We start from the raw sequence: 18,825 nt of genomic DNA, 5'->3' as shown, positions 1-18,825 counted from the left end.
TCTCAGGAAAAAATAAAATCTTAAAAAAAAAACGAAAACCTTAAACACTAAAGATTCAACTGACAGAAATCCCATTTAGTTTCATAAAACACATCATATAAATTTTATGCTAACTTCATTTGTACATATTTCAATATTTTTTTGCCTATACAAAAAAATTAAATGTAGAAAAGTCAGCCTGTTCTATTTGAACACTGTGCACAGATAACTAATATAACAAAGACAATGTAAAAATGTGTAGGAAGACAGGAAAAAGAACTTTCAGACTTATGATTTGTGTAAGATCTGTTTTTAAAAGATCCTCCAAACCATCCCGTGAGTTGATGAAAATGCATAAAACCAAAAACATAATTTATGACCAAAACAATCTATTTCTTCAGCCACATACTACTAGTAGTATAGGAACAAGAAATTAAGTTCTTCTTCTCTACCGATCTTTAAACACAGACTCTACTATAAGCATGCCTGCACTTCTGGAATCTGTATAGGATCTTACAGTAAGAAGATAGTCAATTCAGCATATACAGATACTTTAGACACAAAAATAACACTCTACAGTCTAAGGCTTTAACCAAATGCAAAAATTAAATGTACTTTAGGAAGGGTTAGGTTACTCATAAAGAAATAAATCTATTCCCAGCAAGATTCTAAAAATACCTTGTATTTTGGCTCTCTAAAAGCTTTAAGGAAGACCACAGTTTTGGTACATTTACAGCTAATATTTTAAAATCTCGGTTCAGCTTTTCAAAATCAAGCATTTACCTACACAATATAACTGTAATAATAAGCCAAGGAAGTTCAGTTCACTTGTGGATAGAAAATAACTAATATCGTGAAAAAGTCCCATCAGCAAGGCAGTGGACACAGAGAGGCTTTCAGAAAGAAAGCTGTTTCCAGATAAGTAATGTGGCAAGTGTCATAAATTGTTACAATTTCAGAGTCCCTATTCCAAATGTCTTTTCACCAATGATCTCTCTGGGAAATGTTTAACTACTAAAGCCATGACCCTCATACAACTTACAAAATACACCAGTTAATTTACTAGGTAGTTACCTAATTCAATGATTCATGTACTGCTCCCTGCCCCCTCTTTCACCTCTCCAAAAAAACACCCAATCAAAATTACACTACTTTAAAAACACACAATATTCAAATGCTGGTCAACCTATTCTGTTTCCGAAGTTGCTAAAAATAAGCATAACCTTTCACACAACAAATGCATTACTGTATGGCAGGCACCAAAATGTTTGTTTGTTCCTTAATATAATCACTCACTACAAAAAGAATAAAATAAACACTCACTACAAAAATGATTTAAGTTAAACTAAATTTCTGAAACAAACTGTAAGAGAATGGGTTCATCTGAATGTCGGTATTTACCAATATACAATGGACCCAGAAATTCGAAAAATCCTAAGAAAAACAGAATTTGTGGGCAGCCCTGGTGGCTCAGTGGTTTAGCGCCGCCTTCAGCCCAGGGTGTGATGCTGGGGACCCAGGATGGAGTCCCACATAGGGCTCCCGGGATGGAGCTTGTTTCTCCGCCCCTCTCTCTGATGAATAAATAAATAAAATCAGAAAGAAAGAAAACAGAATTTGGATATAATCAGAAAACAGGACAGCGAATGATGACAAAAAAGAGTAAAACAGCAGGGATCCCTGGGTGGCGCAGCGGTTTGGTGCCTGCTTTTGGCCCAGGGCGCGATCCTGGAGACCCTGGATCGAGTCCCACGTCGGGCTCCCGGTGCATGGAGCCTGTTTCTCCCTCTGCCTGTGTCTCTGCCTCTCTCTCTCTCCCTCTCTCTGTGTGACTATCATAAATAAATAAAAATTTATAAAAAAAAAAAAAAAGAGTAAAACAGCCAACTACCAATTCTTAATCACTAAGTTGATTTTAATAGTAAGTGAAACTTGCCATCTATTAGTAAGCACTTACTTCAGACCAGACAACATCGCCACAACCCTGAAAAATAAATCGCTAAGTACTACCTGAAATACATTAGGTTTTAAGGCACAGAACTGTATTTGCCTAGGACAGTATGCCCCCTCCCTTCTCTTCCCAGATACCACTAATTAATGCTAACTCCAGGAGCATTTTCTATTCCTAGGAATGGTCCCTTAACTACAATTTGGGGTAAGCAAGCTCCCAGGTCACCGCCATTGCATAAACAGAATTTGAAGAACTATTAGGGCAAAAGCGGACAGTAATCAAACAGCCACTCTACCCTAGAGTAAGTATGACAAAGTACCCAGGGCACTGAATTTCCTCAAGTCCTAAGCATGTGTTTTTTTGTTTGGTGAACTCAACCCACTCTACTACCCACACAACTGCTGAAAACCTAACCATTCGGAAGCAAGAAGCACTAGCCTTGATCCGATACTCTTATAAATGAAAAAGCCTCCTGCTAGTCCCCGGGAAGAGCAGTCGCCGTCGACTATCAAGGGCCCAAAAATCATCGCTTTTTAACTGTAGAGGCCAGCTGGCCGACAACCACGTGAAAAAACGCCGCAAGGAAAGCTCTTCCGGAGAAGAGTCCCGACAGATCACGTGCGCCGCCGGAACCTGCCGAACACTCTGCGGGATCCAGTCGCCTTCTGTTACCGTGGAGACTACAGAACCAGCCACCCTGCCCTCTGGGGCCAGCCCCCTTCCCAGCAGCCGTCACGCCGCCTCCAGGCACTTTCCCTGCAGCCTAGCCGCGGCGTCGTGCCCAAAAAGAGGGAGAGCAAGCAGTATTTGCCAGGGATTATGCCGCAGAAACCCGAAAAACTTCACAACACCCACTAGCGGCGCGCGGGTGGGCTCGAGAGTTCTCTTGATCCACGTGTCTGTTCTGGCGACGCGAACCCTGAGAGTGGTCTTCTCAGAGAAAGCTGCACTTTTTTCACTCACGTTGTTCCGCCATCAGTCACCCCTCCTTTAAGACCTCCTTCACCCCTCCCTGTTTGCATCCGTCCCAGGAGGCATCCCCAGGGTTCCCAAAGCAAAGCAAAAATCTCCACAGCAAGACATTACCACTTTCCACTTTCAACCGGGTTTGAAATCATCTCCTAACTTCCCCATATTCTTCGCACAGAGATCCTTCAACTTTGGTTACTGAAGCTCGAATAGATTTAGCTATATCCCAGACCCACCTACCACTAAGGGCAGAGACCTACCTGACAATTTTACCGACGCGGGAAACCTCATAAACAGAACTAGCCAAAGGCTGCCCACAAAGAAAAAGAAAATAACACCTGCTCTTCCCACCTGTTTTCCCCGCCCTCGTTTCTGCACTTACTAGCCACCGGTCCTTTGTTTACCAAGTTCCCACTCCAGTACGGCTCACTTCCTCGCCCTCCTCCTTTATTAAATTCGCGCGCGGTCCTGCCTCAACAACTTGCCCGGAAATTACATGCTAAAACAGAGGTTTACACAGGTGTCAAAACGCTACACACAAGCTCCTTAAAAAGCGACGTCAGCACCGTTTCCCTCAGAGTTTTGGAGCCCCGAAGACCTGAGCTCTAAAATGCAAAGCGCACAAGCAAAGCTCTCGACCTAAAGCCCCGCGCCGCGCCGAAAATCATCACGCGGATCGTACCATGCGGAGCGGCACCCCACGCACGCGAGGGCAGGGCCGCGCCAAGGGCGCTTCTCACCCCGCCCGCCTCGTGGCTTCTCTCTCGGGCGTCGATGTTCCCAGTTAGTTCGCTGCGCGACGCGGAAGTGAGGCCGGGGACGCGCGCTAGGTGACATGCGCAGCCTCCCTCAGGGGGCCACAGGCGTGCGCCAAAGGCAGCCCCGCGCAAGGCCCGGCCTGGCCGGGGCGTGCGAAGATCACACAGCGGAACGCTTCTCACGCTGTTCAAATCTACAAGCGCTTCAAACTCACAAAAAACTCCAATAGGGCCAATCCTAAAGCGACGCCCTCCACCCAGGCCCGAGAGTTACCGTGCGGGGCGTGGCCGGCTTCACCCGGAGTCCTTCACATCCCGCTGGGGGCGGGTTATTCTGTTCGGTTCGCACACCGTGTGTCCGCTCCAGCTGAAGAGCCTGCGCGCGCACCGGACGTCCACGTCACCGCGCACGCGCTCCTACCCGCTCAGAGCCCGCTGCGCAAGCGCAAAAGGAGGCGCGAGCAGCACCTCCCTCGCCCCTCCCCCAACACCAGGAGGCCAAACGGCCCGGGAGCAGCGACAAGACCCTTGGGACCCGCCCCTGGAGCTGAAGCCGCTGCTTTTCCGGGTCCCAGAAACCGACAAAAGCCTAATGAAGCTTCCGGAATCAAAAAAGGCTAAGGAAGAAGAAGGCACCCGAATTCCCTCAGCCTCGCACACGAAGGCTTCGTGAAAACTGTGAAACCTTTGCCCGCGGGCTTTCTCAACTGTGCCCTCCACCGTTTCCCTCGGGCTTCTCGGCGGCCCCGCCCCTGCCGCACCCAGCCCCACCCACATCTAGCTCCACAGCCCCCAGGGCTTCACAAGCTCGTCAAATGAAGCCGCGGTCTTCCTCCCCAATGTGCTGAGGGTTTGAATAACGCCAGACCGTCGGGAAACCTTGAAGAAAAGACTTGGGAGAGATGGGTGGTCGAGTCTCCAATATCCATGATCGAAGAACACTAGGAAAGTAGGAAGGAGACCGAAAACTCCACTAAGTATGAAGGGAAGAAGAGTTGCCACTAACTTGCCTGATACAACGATGAAAGATGTCCTAATAAAACAGTAATCTATGGAAACGAGTTTTTTGCACGACAGAGTACTATCTAAGATCTAATGCCTTGATCTTGTGTTTTCAATTTTTGTTCAAGATATGTTTAACCTGTGACGTGCAAAGAAAAAAATTACTGAATATCTATTATGTTTAACCTGTGAAATGCAAAGAAAAAAAATACTGAATATTATGTCAGGCAGTCGCTGAACTAATAAGTTAACCAACAGTATTCCTCCCAAACATCAAAAATTATTCCTTCTTCCCTACCCCTTATCAGCTGCTCCTTCTTCTGACCTGCTAACACTCAAAGAGGGAGAGTTGTTTAAAGTTGAGAAAGAAAAAATAAAGTTGAGAAAGAACAGAGACAAATAGAAGTCGGTAGATAGAGCAGAAATTGTGGTTCAGGTTTACAAACGATTCTTCCACTCTTAGAAAGTACTGAGAACATATTGCTAGGTGATCTAATACAAAACACTATGAAAAAGGAGAATGAGGGGGTTAGTTGAAACAAAGGAGCAAAGAGAAGCTTATCCAACATAATTGATCAGAACTGGGCCGGAAGCATATTAGGAAGAAAAGTATTCTTTCTCTTCATTCTGCTGTTCCTCTGTCACAGCATGGGAAGAAACTGCTGGAATTAGTATGGACTGGAAAATGTGTAGGCTAAAGATTACAAACTTCTGAAGTTACTCTGAAACCCCCATGCAGCCATTGTCAACAAGAGCATCACAAGTGCAACTAATGAATAATGCCCAAGATTCTAGGCAAAACTGAAAAATACCAGTTTCTTTAACACCTTCCTCCTCTTCCCTGACCCCAAAAACCTCTTTTCCTTACTTGTCGAAATCTTCCACCTCTTCCAAGAATGCTTTCCTCTCTAGGGTCTAACGTTTCCTCATACAAAATTAAAGGCAGAAATGTGTTGACTTAGAATTAAACCATCTAAGATGTAAATGACTAATGACTGGTTAACAACCTGTATCTAATGGTAGCTGCATCCCAAAAGAGACAAGTTAACATACCTCTCATTGGAGAATCTCAGAGGATACCTTGAGGGGGACTCGGGGGAGTAGAGATTTTCTTTGCTACTCTTCCGCTAAGCCAAGCAAACATGAAATGCCAGATCCTTTAAAACTACCATCAGGGGCGCCTGTGCAGTGCAGTTGGTTAAGTGTGGGATTCTTGGTTTCCACTCAGGTCGTGAACTCAGGGTTATGAAGCCCCCCATCTGGACCTAACACTCAGCACAGAGTCTGCTTGAGATACTTACTCTGCCTCTATCCCTCCCCCCACTCACATATGCTCTTTCTCTTAAAAAAAAAAAAAAATCTTTTAAAAATAAAAGGCATCCTTATATAACACAAGTTTTAAAAATGCCCAGCTAACTGCTAAATCTAACACTCCTGTGTTTCACCTTGCTATTAGAATTCTCTCATTTCAAAGAGGCACCTGGGTAGCTCTGTCAGGCATCGGACTCCTGGTATGAGCTCAGGTAGTGAGTGATCTTACGGTCATGGGATCAAGCCAAATAGGGCTCTGCACTCAGCATGGAGCCTCCTAGATATTAACACCTTCTCCCTCTTCTCCTCCTCCTGCTCATGCACACTCTCTAATAAAATCTTTTTTAAAATTTTCATTTCAGTTATAACCAACCCCTGTTCATCAGCCTAACACAAAAATATTTCCCTTGGTTGAGCTTTCAAAGATATTTTAATAAATATAGGGAGGTGGGAATAGAGAATGCATGGAAAACAAACGCAGTCTTGATCTAAGATTGCTCTATAAACACATAGGCCCTATTCCACTTAACGCACATTTTCCCTTTTCAAATATTTGAATGCCTTGTATGTGCTGAGGATAAGGGAAAGACTGGCACTTCTTGCACTGTTCAGATGTCTACACTAGAACTCTGAAAAGTTGGCACAACTTAACAGAATCCACCAACAAAACCTACTATATTCCTTATCCAATCTACTCAGATGCCATCTACTCAATTCCAGTATCTACTAGTGACCTACCTCTCTCAAATGGCTAAAATCTTTGGTCTTCATCATCTCAACTCTTTAGACAAAACTCACCAAACACACCCCAAAACCCCTGGATTATGGTCTTATTTACAGTATTCTTAAATCAACACAGTAAAAACCATTCATAGAAGAGCTACATACAGACTAGGTTACCAAAAAAGCTTTTTACAAAAAGTCCTACACTTGCAATAAACTTGTGTGCTAGGCAGCAGGAAAAAAAGAATCATGTTAGCTTATACACAACTCCATTTAGTACTGCCTACCATTTAGTACTGCAACTAAAACCAACTCCTATCTAGGGGCAAAGTATGACTAGCTCCAATATGTGAAACCTGGACTAAGGAATTAAAAAGCGGAAAAAGTCCTACCTTCACGGAGCCAATAATCAATGAAGAGCTCTAAAAGTTTCTTAACCAGCATAGTATTGTGATTAAAAGCATGTTTTAGAAAATGTCAAGAGAGGTAAGGATGAAAAAGAGGACAGAAATGTGACAGAATGCTATAAATGTTCATTAAGAAATACCATTCCCTCTTGCTGCCTCATATCTCAAGCCCACATAATCATGTTCCTTACCCTTTGCTAAGATCTTCCCAGATGACTCAAACCTAACTGCTATTCACTTACCCTTCATACATAAGTTTGTAACACTTTCTCAGGAAACTTTTCTTAACTACCAAGGAAGGATCAGATGAGGTTTCCTTGTAATATACTCTCATAGTACCCTGTATTTCTTTATAGCACCTGCCACAACTCTATTTTTAAAACTATGTATTAGTTAATGTCTTGCCCACTAGACTGTCAGCTCTAGTAGGCACTCTGTTCTAGTGCCTACCACAATGCCTAGAATACAGCAAACACAATCTGTTAAATAAATCAATATGGAAACCATAGGTCCCAGTTTTCCAGGCAAGTCCAAATATCAAATACTGATTTCCTAACAATTTGGGATTTGGAAAACAGGCTAAGTACACATTTAACCACACTCATGTTATACATACAAACAAGCATTCTGCTTTGATCAATGTTTTCCAAAGGGGGTACACTTTTAATTAGAAAAAACTAGTACCACTGACTATCATCACAAATTATTTCTCCTTAGAGGAAAGGTAAATATTACTGATAGATACTAGAAAAGATAAGAATATTTGCCTAGGAAAGTCTAATTACTTTTTTTTTTAATTTATTTATGATAGTTACACAGAGAGAGAGAGAGAGAGCGGCAGAGACATAGGCAGAGGGAGAAGCAGGCTCCATGCACTGGGAGCCCGACGTGGGATCGATCCCAGGTCTCCAGGATCGCGCCCTGGGCCAAAAGTAGGCGCCAAACTGCTGCGCCACCCAGGGATCCCAGTCTAATTACTTATTGATTGCTTTTTGCCTGAAAGACTTTCAACTGAATATCACTTAGAAAATCAACAAAGGCAAACAGATTCTTTGCATTGTAAAGAAATATTATGATTCTATAATTTACCATCTGGTAATAAAAGCAACAAGTTGTAATGAAATCTGCCATCTGCGTATACTCATCTACAAGAAAAAATTAGTAAATATCTTCAGAATTAAAGGATACCTTAGTAACAGTGAATTTGTTTTACTAAAACCTAAAAGAAAAATGTCAAAAATCAGTAATGTAAATGAAGTTTAAAATGCTAGTTTCAGATGAATTACAAAATAAAAAAGAATAGGTCTAAAAGAAACAAACAATGAAAGTTGTCAATGTATTACTGAGCCCTTACAAGAAACATCTTATCTGGAAAAGCATAAAAAGAAAAACAAGAAATTTACATAACTAAGCCTAGAGCTACACAGAGATTAAAATGCCTGGGGGGGCGGGGGGGGGGGGGGGGAACCGCATGAGAACCTACAATAACAGAAAGCAGAACTACTGGCCAAAGAAGAGAACTGGGAAACAGCAAGTAACCTTCAAGACTGGAATCAGGCAAAAAAATCAAGAAGCCTATGACAGACAAAGACACTGAGAAATTGCCCGCAAATGCATATGAAAGAAGTCATGCTTACTTTACATGAAGGACCATGATGCTTCATGGAAATGAGCTATGGTTAACAGAGCAGTTCCTAAACTACTGGACAGTACAGATCAGTAAAATTTCCCCTCAAAAAAGATTTAGTTGACCATCAGAAAGTGACCAAATTTTTAGATTATAAAGCATACTGCCTACTATTACCATTCTTTTCTAAAATAACGGATATTTTAGGGGCTCCTGGGTGGCTCAGTTGGTTAAGCATCCAACTCCTAATTTCAGCTCAGGTCATGATCTCGGGGTCCTGGTACTGAGCCCCACATCCGGCTCCCCGCTCAGCAGGGAGTCTGCTTGTCTCCATCTCCCTGTGCCTCCCCAACTGTGCTCACCTGGCTCACTCTCTCTCTCAAATAAATAAATAAATCTTTTTAAAGTAATAATAAATATGGATATTTTAAGACTAAAAATCTAGGGAGAACATAAAACGAGTAATAGTCTTTTATTTTGAATATTTAGATAGATGAAAAATTTACTACATTGTCCTTATTTCATGATATACTATTGAAAACTGCAGCAGGTATTTAGAAGTAACTGCTAGCCATATATAGCAAGGCTCTCTAGATAGCTAAGATTTGATTTCTGAGAAAAAATAACATACTAAAGGCACAGGATGGGGTATAAGTCACCTTGCCAAGAAATCAAGAGTCAGCCTATCCTCATCAATAGCAATAGAGGAGAAAAGAATGTTAGCCAATAGACTCCAACCAGACTACAGGAAGACCTCCCAATCCAGTCTAAAGGACAGCCACATGGTTATTAGCAAGCTACTTTTCAGTGTGTGATGGGAAGAGAGGAGGGAGGAAGGTTTCTGAAAACAAGGTGATAGGTAGCTTTTGCACTGTAGCAAAATCCTAGAACCTTGATAGAACTACGCGAGAATAATGTAGTAAAACCAAGAACCAAGGTCAGAGTGAGTGAATCTCCTAACTAATCACTGCATACTTAAAAACTGTGGGACACATGGTGGCTCACTTTGGCAAAAGAACAGGCAGATCAAGCTACACTTAGATTAAGCTGGGCTTCAGGCATATTAGACAGAAGGAAAAATGGGGGGGGGCACGGTTTTATCTGAAAATTAATGGGATTTTAAACATGACTTAAAAAGAAACCATAAAAGGATTTTATGACCTTTACCTTTACTAAATATGTTAGCCATGATCTAACCACTGGAGGGCAGGGAACACCTGTTAAAGGAGAAGAGAAAGCTATACTGAAATAGAGAATATAAAGATTACTCAGGCAACTTGAATGCAGTGTATTATCCAAATTACCCATCTACAGACCATAAATTAGAGAGACAGGGACAGTATTTTTCATCCCAATACTATTTCCACCCAACATTCTCTGGGTTATCTAAACGCAAAATAAATAAGGATACAATCAGTTCACTAAGTATTTGTTAAGCACCAACTAGGCACTGAACCAGGGTTAAAGGAACAAATAAAAGTAAGTTCCTTCATGAAGCTCAAGTTCTAGATAAAGAGACTGGATGATCACATTGCAATACTTTGGTGGCAGTTTCAAAAAAGCCCTCTAGAAACACTGTAGAACATACACAACCTAGGTAATCTACAAAAATTACAAAGATGAGTGGACTTTTGAGCTGGTCATGAAGGAGAAATAAAATTAAAGAGAAAGAAATGGGGGCATTGCAGGTAGCCAGCATCTACATAGTATACGAAGAACTATAATAAATTATCCAGAATTTGGGGATAGATAGGGCTGCCTTTATAGAACAATGAAGTTATAAGTCAATGCAACAGGTAAGACTAGGACCATGTAGAGGTAACCCACCCTGTGAAATGGAATTGGACATTTAAGAACTATTTATCCAATCTACAACTCCATGATGCTCATAATATATATATATATATATATATAGAGAGAGAGAGAGAGAGAGAGAGAGAGAGAACAGAGAGGGAGAAGCAGGCTCCCTGCTGAGCAAAGAGCCCAACACGGGGCTCAATTCCAGGACCCCAAGACCACAATCCAAGCTGAAGGCAGACACTGAGCCACTCCAGGCACCCCTAAACATTTATTTTTTTATTCAAGTATAATTAACATACTAATGTTAGTGCTATATTAGTTTCAGGCATTCAATATAATGATTCAACGATTCTATATATTTCTCAATGCTCATCAAGATAACTATACTCTTAATCTCCTTTATCTATTTCACCCATCCCCCCCTCTAGCAACCACCAGTTTGTTCTCTATATTAAATCTGTTTTTTGCCTCTTTTTTTGTTTGCTGGTTTTGTTTCTTAAATTCTAGATATGACTGAAATCATATGGTATTTGTCTTTCTCTGACTGACTGGTCTCACTCAACATTATACCCTCTAAGTCCATTCATGTTATGTAAAATACAAGATTTCATTCTTTTTTATAGCTGAGTAATATGCCATGGTGTATGTTTGTGTTTGTACACACATATATACACCAAATCTTTATCCATTGATCTACTGATGGGACACTTGATCTCTACTCTATACTGTCAAATATTTACCAGGGTATAAAAAAGAAAGCTATAGAATGACAATGGAAGAACAAACTGTCACTAAACTATCAAATAAGGCTTATTGTTGGGACGCCTGGGTGGCTCAGCAGTTGAGCATCTGCCTTTGGCTCAGGGCGTGACCCCCAAGTCCTGGAATCGAGTCCCACATCGGGCTTTCTGTATGGAGCCTACTTCTCCCTCTGCCTATGTCTCTACCTCTCTGTCTCTTTCTCTCTCTTTCTCATGAATAAATAAAATCTTTTTTAAAAATCTGTTTAAAAAAACAAATAATATTGGCTCAGTAATAAAGGATGTCTAGAAGTTGACAAAGCAAAGAAAGCATTTTAAAGAGAACAATTTATACAAAGGCACACTATATAAAAGCACAGAGTATTCATTAATTCCTCAAGTCAAACATTTATTGAGCATTTACCACATACAGATCTTGGAACACAGATAAGACATTCCTACTCTCAAGAGTTTGCAATCAATTATCAGACAACCAATTTTCACATAACCTATAATCAATAATGAAGCAAAAACTAAAGAATCCTATTTGTAAGAATGGCTCTCTGCCCAGAGTACAAGGGAAGCACAAACAAAGGGCAGCTAAATCAGAGTAAGGAAGTCCAAAAAGAATTCCCAGAGAAAGCTAAGAATGAGTAGAAGTTAGTAAGGTATCAAAGAGCAGAGGCAGATGGGTACAGAAGAAAAGCATTTCGGAGAGAAAGCAACCTATGTAAAGACAGAGGAACGAAGAGAGGGAACACATTCAGGGAGCACAATTACTGTAATATGGCTACAATTAAAAATGCCCATGATCTGTGGAGGAACAAAGCTATACAGGACTAGAAAAGGCAAAGGGAGCCATATTATACAATACACCTAGCAATCAAGAGTTGAGAATTCATCTTGCAGAAAAAGAAGAGCCATCAAGGGACCATAAGAAGATCTATGACAAACTCATGTGTTTTAAGAAAATTACCTGTGGCCACTGCTTAAGTTGGTATGGACATGACCAAACTAGAAACCAATCAGGCTTCTCTCTGTATCCACATAGTTGCTCACATCAGAATCATAGTCATTCTTTTTTTTTAATATTTTTATTTATTAATTCATGAGAGACACAGAGAGAAAAGCAGAGACATAGACAGAGGGAGAGGTAGGCTCTCCACAGGGAGTCCAATGTGGGACTCGACCCCAGGCCCCGAGATCATGGCCTCAGCTGAAGGCAGCCACTCAACCTCTGAGCCACTCAGGCATCCCTAGAAACCTAGTTATTCTTGATACCTATCTCTTCCTCATCTGGTCCCTGAATCTAGTAAATCACCAAATATTCTTGTTGATTCTACATTCCTGACCTTCCTATGATACGCTGTCAAAACACCACATACCTGTCCTTACTACAACTTACCACAGATCTAATTTTCATATTTATTTTTATAATTCTTTCATTGTCTTCTCTCTCTCCCTCCCACCAACACTACAAACTAGACTACAAATTAGGAATTGTAACCTTTTTAAACTCTACACTGCACCCTAAGCACCTATTATAGTATCTGGCACTTAGAAGCACTCAATTTAAAACACTTTAAATCAAAAAAAAAAAAAAAAAAAAAAAAAAACACTTTAAATCCAGGGATGCCTGGGTGGCTCAGTGGTTGAGCGGCTGCCTTCAGTTCAGGGCGGGGTCCCAGAGTCCCAGAATCAAGTTCTACACAGGGCTTCTCCCTCTGCCTATGTCTCTGCCTCTCTCTCTCCCTGTGTCTTTCATGAATAAATATTTTTTAAAAGCAATAAATAAAACACTTTAAATCCAAATGTTTCAAGGCATCTGGGTGGCTCAGTCAGTTAAGCTTCTGCTTTTGGCTCAGATCATGATCTCAGGGTCCTAGGATCTAGCCCCACGTTGGGTTCCTTGCTCAGCAGGGAGTCTGCTTCTCCATTTCCTTTTGCCCCTTCCCTGGCCCAAACCCCCTCCCCCTCATGCTCTCACTCAAATAAATAAATAAAATCTTAATTTAAAAAAAGACCAGGGGGGGATCCCGGGGTGGCTCAGCGGTTTAGCGCCACCTTCAGCCCAGGGTGTGATCCTGGAGACCGGGGATTGAGTCCCATGTTGGGCTCCCTGCGTGGAGCCTGCTTCTCCCTCTGCCTGTGTCTCTGCCATTCTCTCTCTGTGTCTCTCATGAATAAATAAAATCTTTAAAAAAAAAAAAAAAAGACCAGGGTACCTGGGTGGCTTGGTGGTTGAGCATCTGCTTTTGGCTCAGGTCATGATTCTGGGGTCCTCTGATCCAGTCCCACATCGGGCTCCCCACAGGAAACCTGCTTCTCCCTCTGCCTATGTCTCTGCCTCTGTGTGTGTCTCATGAGAAAATAAAATAAAAGACACCACAGACCTCTCAGGAGTCCATGGAGGGGTTCTGAGTGGGAGGCATGAACACTCTAAAAAGGGTATGCAAAACTTGATGTATCGGTATACTTCTATGGGGAGAAAGATATAGCTCTAATCGGATTCTTAAAGGAATATGTAATCCCCTCCAAGCATCTGGGAACCACTGATCTGGGTGGAAACACCTCATAGGCATTTGGTGATAAAGATGTGAATTTTAGGTATACACAAAGTTTTGGGAAGTAACTGAAGCCAGAGATTAGGAAAAGTTTGTCCAAAAATGTATGGAGAGTAACAGATCTCAGAGGGTTAAGGTCCTGAGAAAATAGACATTTATGGAACAAGCAATAAAAGAAGAATGTAGGAAGAAAGAAGAGAAGATGTCACAGAGGTAAGAGAAAAATAGGTGAGCTTAGCATCACAGAAGCTAAGAAGGAAAGAATGTCTCAAAGAATAAGCAGTCAGTCAACGGGGCCTAATGACCAAGGAGTCAAAGGATGAAGAACAAAAAAATGTGTCCAAGGAACTACACATAGTGTTGTAAGTTTTTTTTTTTAATTTTATTTATTTATTCATAGAGACACACACACACAGAGGCAGAGACACAGGCAGAGGGAGAAGCAGGGGATCCCTGGGTGGCGCAGCGGTTTGGCGCCTGCCTTTGGCCCAGGGCGCGATCCTGGAGACCCGGGATCGAATCCCACATCAGGCTCCCGGTGCATGGAGCCTGCTTCTCCCTCTGCCTATGTCTCTGCCTCTCTCTCTCTCTCTCTCTCTGTGACTATCATAAATAAATAAAAATTAAAAAAAAAAAAAAAAAAAAGAGGGAGAAGCAGGCTCCATGCAGGGAGCCTGACGTGGGACTCGATCCAGGGTCTCCAGGATCACGCCCTGGGCTGCAGGCGGTGCTAAACCGCTGCGCCACCAGGGCTGCCCAGTGTTGTAGGTTTAAAATATAAAGTAGAATAGTGCAGAGTGAGAGATACAGACTTCCACTTATGGAATAAATAAATGACCAGAATAAAAGGCATACCATAGGATATACATTCAGTGGGATTATAATAATATCCTATAGCTATAGGTGGTAGTAGCTACATTTGTGGTGAGCATAATGTAATACATAAATTTGTCCAAGCACTATATGCTGTATACCTGAAACTAATGTAACATTGTATGTCAACTATACTTCAATAAAAAATAAACAGCCCATGAACAAAAGTAGAGTAGTACAATAGGACATTCAGATCACCAGGAAGTAAAGGTATATGAGGGTCTAGTGCTCTAGAGATACTCAAAGACTGGGAAATCACCGATGAATTTGGAAGAATTTTAAAAAGTGAAATTGGGGCCCCTGGCAGCTCAGTCAGTTAAACAGACATCTACCTTCAGCTCAGGTCATGATCCCAGGGTCCTGGGATGGAGACCCACATCAGGCTACCTGCTCTGAAGGGAGCCTGCTTCCTTCTCCCCTCTGCCACTACTCCTGCTTGTGTGCTTGCTTGCTTGCTCTCTCTCGCTCTCTCTCTCTCAAATAAATGAAATCTTTTTTAAAAAATAAATGAAGTTTTTCAGGGAGCTCATCTCATGGTGGGGCTCTAATCTGGAATCCATGAATGATCTTAGGGGAGGATGTCCTATGAAACTCCCAAAATTATGAGAATTTTGTGTAATGTATATATGGTAGCAATTTTCTAGAGTCCATTAAGTTTTATAAAATTTTCAAAGGGGTATGACCCCAAAGAAAGGTTAAGAACCACCAGAGCTAAAAGAAAAAAGAAGGGCGAGCAAGAAAGTAACTCTGGAGAATATCAACATATAAAAAAAACCCTGAAGTTCATCAAATGAAATTAGCAAATCTAAAGAACTAAAAGTATATGGGAAGAGAGGCAGTCTGCATGGAACTCAGAAAATTAATTAATTAATTAATTAAATTTGGTATTATACATACTATGTAAGTATTTCTCAAACATTTTTGTGATTCAAAGTGAAAAAATACATTGCTAACTAATGTACACACACAGATTCCAAAAGTAATTTTCCAGTACCCTGGAATGATCACAATACTTATTTGCTAATATATTGATCAGTAGGAATAAGGGAGAAAAGATTGGAGCTTATGAAAAGTAGGTTATTAAGGTCTTGGACTTTTGTTTCTGCTTTGTTGGTTGTTCTGCAATGTCTCTGACATTTAGACATTTATCTTTAACTTAATTTAACTTAAATCTTTTTTTTAAGATTTTATCTATTCATGAAAGACACAGAGAGAGAGAGAGAGAGGCAGAGACACAGGCAGAGGGAGAAGCAGGCTCCATGCAGGGAGCCCGACACAGGACTCTATCCCAGATCTCCAGGATCAGGCCCTGGGCCGAAGGCAGGCGCTAAACCGCTGAGCCACCCAGGGATTCCCTTAACTTAAATCTTTAACTTAATTTCAGTAATTTTATATATATATATATATATATAAAATTATATATATATAATATATATATAAAGTTGTATATAACTTTATAAATAAAAAAGTTTATATATATACTTTATATGAAGGTATATGTATATATAAAGGTTTTATATATATAAAAGTTTATATATAAAAGTTTATATAGATACATATATATGAACTTTCATTTATATGAAAGTTATATTTTTTTTTCTTAAGATTTTATTTATCCATTTACTTGAGAGAAAAAGTACACAAGCTAGGGGAAGAGCAGAGGGAGAGGGACAAGCTGACTCTGCTGAATGTAGAGCCCTACATGGAGCTCAGTCCCACAACCCTGAGATCATGACCTGAAATCAAGAGTCCAACACTTAACCAACTGAGCCACCAGGCACCCTTATTTTTTTTTAATATTTTATTTTTAAGTAATCTCTACACCCAATGTTCAAGAGTCCCATCTTCTGACTAAACCAGCCAGGTGCCCCAGTTTCATCATCTTTAAAATGGAAATCATTAGAGCAGCCTGGGTGGCTCAGACAGTTAAGCATCCTTTTTTTTTTTTTTTTTTTTTTTTTTTTTGTGAGAGAGAGAGCCTGAGCTAAAGGACAAGCAGCGTGAGGGTAGAGGGAGGAGCAAGACTCCTCATTGAGCAGGGAGCCTGATGTGGGGCTAGATCTCAGGACTCCAGGATCATGACCTGAGCCAAAGGCAGACACTTAACCAACTGAGCCACTCAGGAGCCCCAAGCACCCGACTCTTCATTTCGGTTCATCTCAGGGTCACAAGTTCAAGCCCTGAAGTGAGCTTCACACTGGTTGTGGAGCCTACCTAGTTAAGAAAGCGGAGGGAGGGAGGGAGGGAGGGAGGGAAAGAGTAAAGAATGGGATCCCTAAAAAAAAAAAAAAAAAAATGGGATCCCTGAGTGGCTCAGCGGTTTAGCGCCTGCCCTTGGCTCAGGGCATGATCCTGGAGTCCCGGGATCGAGTCCCACATCAGGCTCCCTCCATGGAGCCTGCTTTTCCCTCTGCCTGTGTCTCTGCCTCTCTTTCTCTCTCTCTCTCATGAATATATTAAAAAAAAAAAAAACTTAAAAAAAGAGTAAAGAAAAGGAAGAAAGAGAAAGAAGAAAGAGAACTCCTACTTCAAAGAGCTGTTAAGAGAATTAAATGTGAAATACAAATATAAAAAAGAGAGCAAGGTACATGTGCCACACAGAATATTCATTCCATAACCATTAGCCATGGTTTAATTCCTTTTTCTCTTTATTCTTTTTTTTAGTAATTTTTATACCCAATGCAGGGCTCAAATTCACAACCTCAAGATCAAGAGTCGCATGCTCTATTGACTGAGCCAGCCAAGCACTCTAATAACTGTTAGCCATTGTTTAATTCCTTTTTTTTTAACCAATGTTTAGTTCTTAACAAATTAACTTATAACTTTTAAAATACTGCTTATGTATTATATTTCTAAAACTACATAAAATAAAACGTTTAAAAAGGTCAGTCTCAAAAAATATTTTGCACTTTTAGAAAACTTAGCACATTTAAGAGTTAACATTCTTCAAAAATCACCACTCTAAGTTAATGTACAGAGCAATTTTTGTCCTTTACTTGTATCATATGATGTACATCTAAATATTTTTCTACATTTAAATATATTCTCAAAAAAAATATATATATATATATTCTCATATATTTTCTATATATGTAACAATTTATAGTAAATGTAAAAGAACCCTAAATTTATGTCTTTTATATTCATTCTGAAAATTAGGGTTGTTTTTTCCATTCTCCTACTTAAATTTAAAATGTCTTTTGGTCTTTCAATGACTGTGAAGCTGGAAAAATTCTGGCCAGGCTGAGGACATAGGATCTCATTGTCCTCCTCCCTTTTGACCTTTCCCTGAAGCCCCTCAATAAAATTGTTTAATCCCCACCCACCCCCAAAAATGTCTTTTAACATCCAAGTGGCTAACAGACACATGAAAAGATGTTCAACATCACTCGATATCAGGGAAATGCAAATCAAAACAAGATGGGGCACCTGGGTGGCTCAGCAGGATAAGCGTCCTGCCTTTAGTGCAGGTCATGATCTCCAGGTTCTCGTCTTGCCTTTAGTGCAGGTCATGATCTCCAGGTTCTCGGATCCAGCCCCATGTGGGCTCCCTGCTCAGTGGGAAATCTGCTTCTACCTCTACTTCTGCCCCTCCTTACACTCTGCATGCGCTCGCACTCTCTCCCCTCCCCCAAATAAATTAATAAAATCTTTTTTAAAAACTACAATGAGGGGATCCCAGGGTGGCGCAGCGGTTTAGCGCCTGTCTTTGGCCCAGGGCATGATCCAGGAGACCCGGGATCGAATCCCACATCAGGCTCCCGGTGCATGGAGCCTGCTTCTCCCTCTGCCTATGTCTCTGCCTCTCTCTCTGTCTCTCTCTCTCTTTCTCTCTGTGTGACTATCATAAATAAATAAAAAATTTTTTAAAAAAACTACAATGAGATATCACCTCAAATCTATCAGAATGGCTAAAATCAAAAACACAAGAAACAAGTATTTAAGACAATGTGGAAAAAAAGGAACCCTCTTGCATTGTTGGTGGGAATACAAATTGGTGCAGCCACTATGGAAAACAGTATAGAGGTTCCTCAAAAAACTTAAAATAGAACTACCCTATGATCTAGTAATCACACTACTGGGTATTTACCCAAAGAATACAAAAACACTAATTCAAAGGA

General features: G+C 41.0%; 1 protein-coding gene across 21 annotated transcripts in view; it reads right to left on the bottom strand.

Annotated features, from left to right (window-relative positions):
• MGA (MAX dimerization protein MGA) overlaps positions 1-18,825 on the bottom strand; it is a 172,883-nt gene that overhangs the window by 97,374 nt on the left and 56,684 nt on the right. For 9 of the 21 annotated variants that reach the window (XM_077880713.1, XM_077880718.1, XM_077880723.1 and 6 more), the window contains exon 1: positions 3,932-4,089. The exons of 3 other annotated variants lie outside the window; for them this stretch is intronic. The gene's annotated coding sequence lies outside the window, so the exon portion shown is untranslated. Of the gene's footprint in view, positions 1-3,581; positions 3,853-3,931; positions 4,324-18,825 lie in introns of those variants that run through there. 9 more of the 21 variants (XM_077880729.1, XM_077880731.1, XM_077880727.1 and 6 more) reach the window with 3 other exon arrangements.

This window comes from Canis aureus, chromosome 32 (genome assembly GCF_053574225.1).
Source record: "Canis aureus isolate CA01 chromosome 32, VMU_Caureus_v.1.0, whole genome shotgun sequence".
Classification (NCBI taxonomy): Eukaryota; Metazoa; Chordata; class Mammalia; order Carnivora; family Canidae; genus Canis; species Canis aureus.
Note: the sequence above shows the minus strand (reverse complement) of the source record. Positions and strands in the feature narration are given on the sequence as shown.